Genomic DNA, 8938 nt, shown 5'->3' with positions numbered 1-8938 from the left:
AGCCCAATAAGAATATAGGATCACCCGCCCATCAGTCTGGAGACCCTTCTGAGCTGCTGTTTCTCACATGTTTCTGGGCCCTGGTGGACTCTCGTTTGCCCTGTTTGTTCTTGATTTGCTTTTCGGAGTAAGGGGATCCTGACCCCATTGACAGTGACAGAGCAACTGGGCTGCACTGGCATAGGCACAAGAAAATATAATCACTCTGGGGGTGAGCGGTGGTTGAAACGACTCATATAATTATGTGGATTGTAATTTCCTTACGCGTATTTATTTGCTTAACAACCCAGCATGTGAGATATATTATCTAATCTAATAAAAGATACAAACTTATGGGCACACAGCAATGTTACTTAACAACTTTCTCGTCTCACGGCCTGGCTGCCCCCCAAGTAGCCTGCCTCTTAAGGTCACTGTGGACTCCTGGAACCCACTCAGAAACGCCACTTGGGAGGAACCACTTCTTGATTCCCCATCAGCCCTTAGGTCCTCACAGAAAAGGCATTTGCTGCAGGGGTGAACGTGGAATAAAGCCACACAGGGCAGTTTTCAGTTTGCTCCTGTGTGCCGGAAAGTCATACGTCCAATAGGCCCCGATAGCAGCTCCGAAATATAAAGCAAGGCCTTAAATTTAACTGCTTTTTCTAGTTCTCAAAGCACTGCACTTTCTTCATGGCAGATGATATTTTTGCATTATTATACCGTTGTAGTTGAATGGTGATTTGTTTAAAGCAACATTTGCAGCAGAACCTTAAATACCATGCCTTAACCCCAAAGTCTTCTTTCTACATTGGCCCAGATACCTCTGCTCCTGGCTACGTGTTGGGTTTGAGATCCTCCTGGGTGAGAAACACCAGGAAACAGCGGAACTGGTAAGGGCTACAGATTATATTTTAAGGATTATGCTGGTTGTGGACTTTATTGTCAGTAAGCTAATTAGGTCCTCAGAATTGATACCTTGTGGCTCAAGTTTTTAAAAATTAAATTAGGAAAAGAAATGGCCCAATCACTATCTCAGTTTTCTTCTCCTATATGAGCATAATGCGGAGGACACAATGCAGACAAAGAAATTATAACCTCTGCAGCGCTGGCTCATGATTCTGGCATGGAGTCGTTTTCAGTTCGCGGAATTCTCTTGACTCTTGGCAGGCCTTTGATTTAGAGTATGTCTAGTCAGCTTTTTTCTGTACGTTCTCATTTACATACCAGGATATTTCTGCATGATGATGACTTTTTCCTGCCTAAACATTAGTCTGTCACTGATAGAATTCCTATCATGTATTCCTCAAGGCTAGTATAGAAAGTTAATACATTCCACTCAAGAACAGTAAGATCTGGTGAGTTCCAAGAAGGAGAAAGCACTTGGCCTAGTACAGAAGGCGCAGTGTTGACACTCCATTTTACAGAAGCTGACTGTCCTGGTTAATGGAAAGCTAGACTTTGCTTTATCGGTGATTTCTTGATTGGCTGTGGTTTTACTGCTTAACAGAACTTCCACCAAAACATTCTGTTATGGGAATCATATGAGAGGAGAGACTCAGTCAGAGGTTGTGATTTGGTAGAACCGCCAGTGAAATTTTGGTTCCGGACCTCAAAACCACGGCAAAACTGAGATCTGTTTTCTGAAAGACGTTAAGGTCTTGGCCTAACATGAGCTCCCTCAGGCTATAAAACAGTGGTAGGAAGGGCGGCTTCCTTACCCCAAGAGAGAGTCCATTCTTTGCATTTGCCATATACCCAACATAAAACCAGATTGTGGTCTTTGAAGCTGTCCCTGAAGTGACAGTGGAGAGAACCGGGCAGCCCAGAACTCCCAGTCATGGAGATTGATCCTGCAAGAGAAGGGAGTTCATCATGGCGGACGACCTAAAGCGATTCATGTATAAAATGTTGCCAAGTGTTGAAGGGCTCCATGATATGTTGTGTCAGAGTTGGAGTACCTATTTTGAAGTGGCCAATGATAATGCTCCAGAGCGTGCTTTGAGACCTGGTTTCTCATCTACTTTTGCCCTTGCAACAGACCAAAGGAGCAAACTTGGACTTTCAAAAAATAAAAGTATCATGTTACTGTTACACCTACCAGGTGATTCAATTAAATCATTACCTTTGGTAGTGAGTTTCATAGCCAGCAGCAATGCCAATACAGGACTAATTGTCAGCCTAGAAAAGAAACGTACTCCATTCTTTGAAGAATTGAGACAAGTTGTGGAAGTTTCTTAATCGGACAATGGTTTCAATGTGTACCTTATCTTTATTATAACAACACAATATCGATCCAGCAATCTTTATACCGCAGTACTTTTATCCATGTGCTCAAGAAAAGGCCCCTTTTTCCAACTTATACTGAAGAGCAAGCATATAGATAAAATTTATGGACAGATCAATTGTTATATTTTCTGGGGTAGGGTCTTTTCTTATTTAGTGAGATCTGAGGATACCACAAAAATGGTTCAGTCTGTCACAGCTCCCATGGAGTTAGTCCAGCCACCAAATATGGATGAGATTCTATTCCGTGGATCAGAATCAAACCGGTACATTGATCCACTTGAGCCATTAAGTGCTCTCTATTGTACAATCTGCCCAGGCCTGCAGAATGAAGCCGATTTTTTTATTGCAAATAATAATAAGGAGATATTTTTCTTCAGATTATGTTTTATTTATTCGCCTTGAGTGCGAGGAACGTAAAATGGCTTAGTAAAAGCAAAATCAGTACAATCACTAACTATTCCTTTGTACTTATTATTTTATGGTATAGATGAATGTTACTGATTGATTCTTCTCAGAGGGTGCTGCTCTTTAATGAAAATAAAAATTATAGCTAATGGTTTTTCCTCAAACTCCGCTTCCTATAACCAATCAGTGTTTTAATGTTTGTGTGTTCTTTATAAAATCTAAATGTAATTTGTTACTGAATGCTGTTTCCAATATTAGCATCTATGTAAGCATGATAGTATAACCATTTTTTCATATGTGAGTATAAATAAAATAGTATTAAAAAATAAAAAAGGCCGGGCGCGGTGGCTCAAGCCTGTAATCCTAGCACTTTGGGAGGCCGAGACGGGCGGATCACGAGGTCAGGAGATCGAGACCATCCTGGCTAACACGGTGAAACCCCGTCTCACACAAAAAACTAGCCGGGCGAGGTGGCGGGTGCCTGTAATCCCAACTACTCGGGAGGCTGAGGCAGGAGAATGGCGTGAACCCGGGAGGCGGAGCTTGCAGTGAGCTGAGATCCGGCCACTGCACTCCAGCCTGGGTGACAGAACGAGACTCCGTCTCAAAAAATAAAAATAAAAATAAATAAAAAATAAAAAAAACAGATTGTAACAAAGTCTGTAGTCATCCATGGATGCAAAAATTCTGCTTTGTACCTTAAGTTTGAGCTAGCATGATAATGTTTCCACTCAGAGTAGTAACTAGGAATCAAAGCCTCCACACTCCTCCCACCTCAAGTCTCCTCTCTAAATTTTATCTGTAACTCTGTCCTGATGCTGCAGGTTTTTCTGCCTCCCATTCGGACTTTCCTTGAAAGTCATCTTTCATTCTGTAATCATCATTAAACGCTTTCCTAAGTACCAGGCACCCAAATTAACTGTATGAACACAGAGCACTGGCCCTTAGTAAATGCAGCCTAAGAGAGAGATACATGTACCAATAATTATCACACAACTTTGTGTGTCACCGCAGGGGAATGGGCACAGGGAGGTGTCAGGGAGGTCTTCACAGGGTCAAAATTCCAGCTGCAACTTGAGAAGAGAACATGAACATCTACTGTCCTGCACCCCCCGGGCCTCCACCCTGCCTCAGTGGGTGCAGTCCTGCAGGTGCTGGCCTCACAGCAGAGTGCAGGCTGCACTTCAGCCCACTTGCCACCCTGGCCTGACACTGATGCAGGCCCAACTTGTTCAACCATGAAGGCAGAATGCCTGCTATGTGCAGGATTCCCTGAGGCTTTGAGTAGAAAAGCCTCAGTTTTCCTAGGAGAATTGTCAAACTAGTTGGGTAGATAAGAAAAATAGTGTTAACGCGGCAGTTCGTCACCAAATACATTCTAAAGGATTGAGACAAGAGAGCGATGGACCATCTTGACTCAGCAGTGAGGATCAGACGCTGTTTCCATTTTGAGAGTCCCCCAACCGGGAACTGGACTGGCGCTTCCCACACCTCCTCTCATTTCCCTCTCACGACCTCTCACGGGAGAATTATCATCTGCATTTTACAGTGAGGAATCTGAGGGACACACAGACTATCCCTTCCAGGCTGCCTGACTCTAAAACCCAGGTATGTACACCTCATTGTTGTCCTGGAACTTGAAGTGGAGTTGAAAAGTGATGCAACATGGGCAGTGACATCCCAGGAAGAATAATCTACACAGGCTGGAAGGTGGACGGGGGTGAGGGAGAAAAGTTTGTGGAGATAAGAGATAAGGAGACCAATTGGGAAGCCACTGCAACCATCTAGGCATGAGGTGGTGGGCATCTGCGGCATTCTAGAAAAGTGAGGAGGAGATGCATTTATGCACACTTTGAAGAGATAATCAATAAACTTTGGCAAAAAAACAAAACAAAACAAAACAAAAAACTGGAGAAATCAAGAATCGAAGGTGGAAGGAAATGCTACCTTTAGAAGAAATAGGTACTATGAAGGAGGAAACTATGCTTTGGGGAAAAAAGATAAAAGATCACCCTCCTCTTCCCACAATTGTTCCTAAAATGAATTTATCTTTTTCCCCCTCACAGCAGCATCATTACATGAAATTGTATAAACTATGTATATGTTTGTTTTGACTGGCTCCTCTGTAAGAAGGCTGGTCTTGCTCACTACTTGTATCCCCACAGCCTGGAACAATGCCTGGCACATAGTAGGTGCTCAATAAATATTGGTCGAATGAATGCAATGTTTAGCATGTGGTGAAAAATATTAGGAAAGTAATTAGAAGAGAGATGTGGCTTTGCCGTTCTGAAGGGAGCGATTGCTATGCAGCTCCAGTGAGCTGTGGCCCTGTGATAATAATATCATTTCAAGAGATAAGACACATCCAGAATTTTATGGAAAATTTTACAACTTAAGATAGTTTTTTTCTGTCGCCCAGGCTGGAGTGCAGCGGTGTGATCTCGATTCACTGCAACCTCCACCTCCCAGGTCCAAGCAATTCTCCTGCCTCAGCCTCCCGAGCAGCTGGGACTACAGGTGCACGCCACCATGCCCAGCTAATTTTTGTATTTTTAGTGGAGATGGGGTTTCACTGTGCTCCCAAGCTTGGGATGGGCAATGTAGGCAAGTCGATCGAGCTTGCGGCTGACACCCTTTGCGATCTTGGGCTTAACCTCCTTGGGCTTTACGAGGGCCTCCATAGCCTCAGCACGTGCACCCATGGCCTTGACACTGTTGGCCTGCATCTTCTTTAGGCCCTTCTTGTTGTGCTTCTTGGCAAAGCACATGTTCCTCAGGAACTTGGGGTCCACCCCCTTAAGAGATTCATATCAGCCAGACGTAGTGTAATCCCAACACTTTGGGAGGCCGAGGCGGGCGGACCACAAGGTCAGGAGATCGACACCATCCTGGCTAACACGGTGAAACCCTGTCTCCACTAAAAATATAAGAAATTAGCCAGGCGTGGTGGCAGGCACCTGTAGCCCCAGCTACTCAGGAGGCTGAGGCAGGAGAATGGTGTGAACCCGGGAGGCAGAGGTTGCAGTGAGGCAAGATCGAGCCACTGCACTCCAGCCTGGGCGACAGAGCGAGACTCCGTCTCAATTGAAAAAAAAAGAGAGAGAGATTGTATCTTTGTGATCAGGGTTTCTTGATGCCATTTCTGTGCCATTTTCGGGACTGGTTGTGTGTGGTGTGGTTCTTGGACTTGGACATGTCTGCATCGTGAGCCATGGCTTCCTGGAACCGGAAGCTAATGTCTTTAATTTTTTTAAATGTACGGTTCAGAAGTCTTAACTATTGTCTTGCAGCAACAGATGTTTAGAACTTTTTTATCTTGCAAAATTGAAACTCAGTGCCTATTAATCACTAATGCCCTCTCCCCAAGTTCCCCCAGTTAGAAACTACCTTTCTATTTTTTGTCTCTGTGATTTTTGACTACTTTGGATACTTCATATGAGTAAAGTCATACAGTATTTGTCCTTTTGTGACCGGCTTGTTTCACTTAGCATAATGTCCTGGAGGTTTATCCATGCTGTAGCATGTGACAGGATTTCTTTATTTTTTTAAGGCTGCATAATATTTTGTCATTGCGTGTATATACTGTATTTTCTTTATCCATTCATCAGTGGACATATGGGTCGCTTCTACCTTGTGGCTGTCGTGAAAAAATGAACATAGGTGTGCAAGTATCTCTTTGAGGTTCTGCTTTGAATTCTTTGGATATATATTCAGAAAGCGGATTGTTGGAGCAAACAGTAATTGTTTTTAATTTTTTGAGAAAACTCCGTATCGTTGTCCACAATGGCTGCAACATTTTACAGGCCCACCAACAGTGCACAAGGGTTCCAATTTCTCTACAGCCTTGCCAACTCTTGTTGTTTTGTGATCTTTTGATAGCGACCCTCCTACAGGGTGCGAGGAGATAGCTCGTTGTGACTTTGATTTGCATTTCTCTTATGAATAGTGCTGTTAAGCATCTTTTCGTATGCCTGTTGGCATTTGTATACCTTCTTTAGAGAAATATCTGTTCAAGTCCTTTGCCAGTGTTTTATTCTGGTTGTAATTGTGGTGGTTGTTGCTGTCGAGTTGTAGGAGTTTCTTATGTAATCTGAAGACGACCCCTTATCAGGTATGTGATTTGCAAATATATTCTCCCATTCTGTAGGTTGATTTTTTTATTCTACTGAATGTTTCTTTTCATGCACAGACTTTTTTAAGTTCGATGTTGTCCCATTTGTCTATTTTTGCTTTCATTGCTTGTGCTTTTGATGTCATATTTGCTTCTCATTCTTGATACCTCTGCTGCCCTTAACAAACCCAGAAAGATTTTTAATAAATTAAATCAATAAATGAATGAATATGCCATAAATAAAAAAGAACAGAAAGGCTTCTACTTAATTAAGTGGCAGGACTTACTCAACAATCAACTCCCAGTTGAAATTTCACTTGGGCTTCCTCATAGAGTGCTCCCTCTTCCCCTCCTTGCCTCATTAGTGACTTCCCTTCCTCTGCATCCCAGTTTAAGTGTCACATCCTAGAGAAGCCTTCTTGGTCTTCTCTGACTTAGTCAGATCCTCTGTTTTGTAATCTTGTGTGGCCTATATCTCTCTCATTCATAATCAACACTGTTGTTCCACATTGATACATATTTAACTATTTGATTAATATCTGTCCCCTTTCATTAATCATAATATCAAAAAGAATGATGAGTGTATCTGATTTTGCTCTTATTTCTCACAGCTAAAACTGTGTCTGGCACATAGTAAATGCTCATTAAATACTTACGAAATGTAGGAAGATTTACTCTGAGTAGAAGAAGACAATAGGGTAATGAATCCTGGGCCTGGGTTTGGGTTTTTGATATCCCAAGTGCAGAGCAATGCAGGAGAAAACAATGCCTGCCCCTGGACTCTTTTTTGGAAGACTAGCAGTAGTGTGTGTGTGTGTAGTGAGGGTGGACTGGGTGGTGATGCATGTTCATAGAGAAGTGGCAGGCATGTTAAAGGGGCTGAAGAGACAGAGTATGATCCATAAAACTTACGTCCACTGTAAGGGTGAAAGTAAGGCTTATTCTTATTTTCACATGGGACTTAATTAATTGATGGTATATGTGGCACAGACTCTAGTCCCATCATAATGGCTTTTTTTACATTTAAATTTAATTTATTTCATTTCTATATATATTTGTAGTTTGTGATGGGGGTGTTTGCTTTTGTGACACCTGATCCCCATAGAACTAAATGAGCCCCATTCTTTTTGAATAGCAGATATTTAAGTTAAAGATAAATTTAATTTTGATTTGGAAGCTGTGCAATACTTTCTGAAATAAAAGGCAACAACCTAGGGAACCCCAGAATTATAATTGGGGTTTACCACTAATAACGGGTAAAACAAATCATTAAAGCCAAGTTTTTGCCTCAAATTGGCTAGTAAAATTCTCTCCTTTCCTTTAAAGGACAGGCTGAAGCCATTAGACCAGCAAGACCCCTGCCTGTGTGCTGCCTCTCTGAAACGTGCGAATTTTTTCCTTGTAACTGTGAAGTGATTAACACGTTGCCTTTTTGCCATTTTCATGGTATTATCATCTTTATAATGGCTAATAAATCTTATGCTCTCCGATCCACACATTGCTGTTTCATTTAATTTATAGAACCCTAAGAGAAATTAAAGAGATATTCAGAATACTTTAAATGATAATAAAAGAGTATCTCTAAAAGCATTTTCTGTGCACACAGGATCTTAAACATTTGACTAATAAAACCTAATCACTTTTCTTCCTTGATGATGTACTTCTAGGTTCACATATCATTTTTAAAAATTTTTATTTTTAGTTCTGGGGTACATGTGCAGGATGTGAAGATTTGTTACATAGGTACACGTGTGCCATGGTGGTTTGCTGCACCTGTCAACCCATCACCTAGCTAGTAAGCCCAGCATCCATTAGCTATTTATTCTGATGCTCTCCCTCTTCCCACCCTCCCTTCCCAACAGACCTCCATGTGTGTGGTTCCCCTCCCTGTGTCCATGTGTTCTCATTGTTTAGCTCCAACTCATAAGTGAGAACATGCAGCATTTGGTTTTCTGTTCCTGTGTGTGTTTGCTGAGGATAATGGCTTCCAACTTCATCCATGTCCCTGCAAAGGACATGATCTTATTCCTTTTTTTTTTTTTTTTTTTTTGACAAGGTCTTACTCTGTCACCCAGGCTGGAGTGCAATGGCAATCTTGGCTTACTGCACCCTCCACCTCCCAGGTTCAAGTGATTCTCCTGCCTCAGCCTCCCG

The 8938-nt window shown here is 42.2% G+C and overlaps 2 pseudogenes across 1 annotated transcript; one reads left to right on the top strand and one right to left on the bottom strand.

Moving 5' to 3' along the window:
* The first annotated feature begins 1854 nt into the window (after positions 1 to 1854).
* LOC105548795 lies at positions 1855 to 2220 on the top strand (annotated as a pseudogene).
* Positions 2221 to 5243: 3023 nt separating this feature from the next.
* LOC105548794 lies at positions 5244 to 5868 on the bottom strand (annotated as a pseudogene). Its single transcript, XR_001007445.1, has 2 exons — positions 5787 to 5868; positions 5244 to 5485 (listed from the first exon to the last, which is right to left on the bottom strand). The product of XR_001007445.1 is annotated as a 60S ribosomal protein L29-like (transcript).
* Positions 5869 to 8938: the final 3070 nt, after the last annotated feature.

Source organism: Mandrillus leucophaeus, unplaced genomic scaffold (genome assembly GCF_000951045.1).
Source record: "Mandrillus leucophaeus isolate KB7577 unplaced genomic scaffold, Mleu.le_1.0 Scaffold421, whole genome shotgun sequence".
Classification (NCBI taxonomy): Eukaryota; Metazoa; Chordata; class Mammalia; order Primates; family Cercopithecidae; genus Mandrillus; species Mandrillus leucophaeus.
The sequence above is the reverse complement of the archived record's forward strand: the minus strand, read 5'-3'. Positions and strand labels throughout refer to the sequence as shown.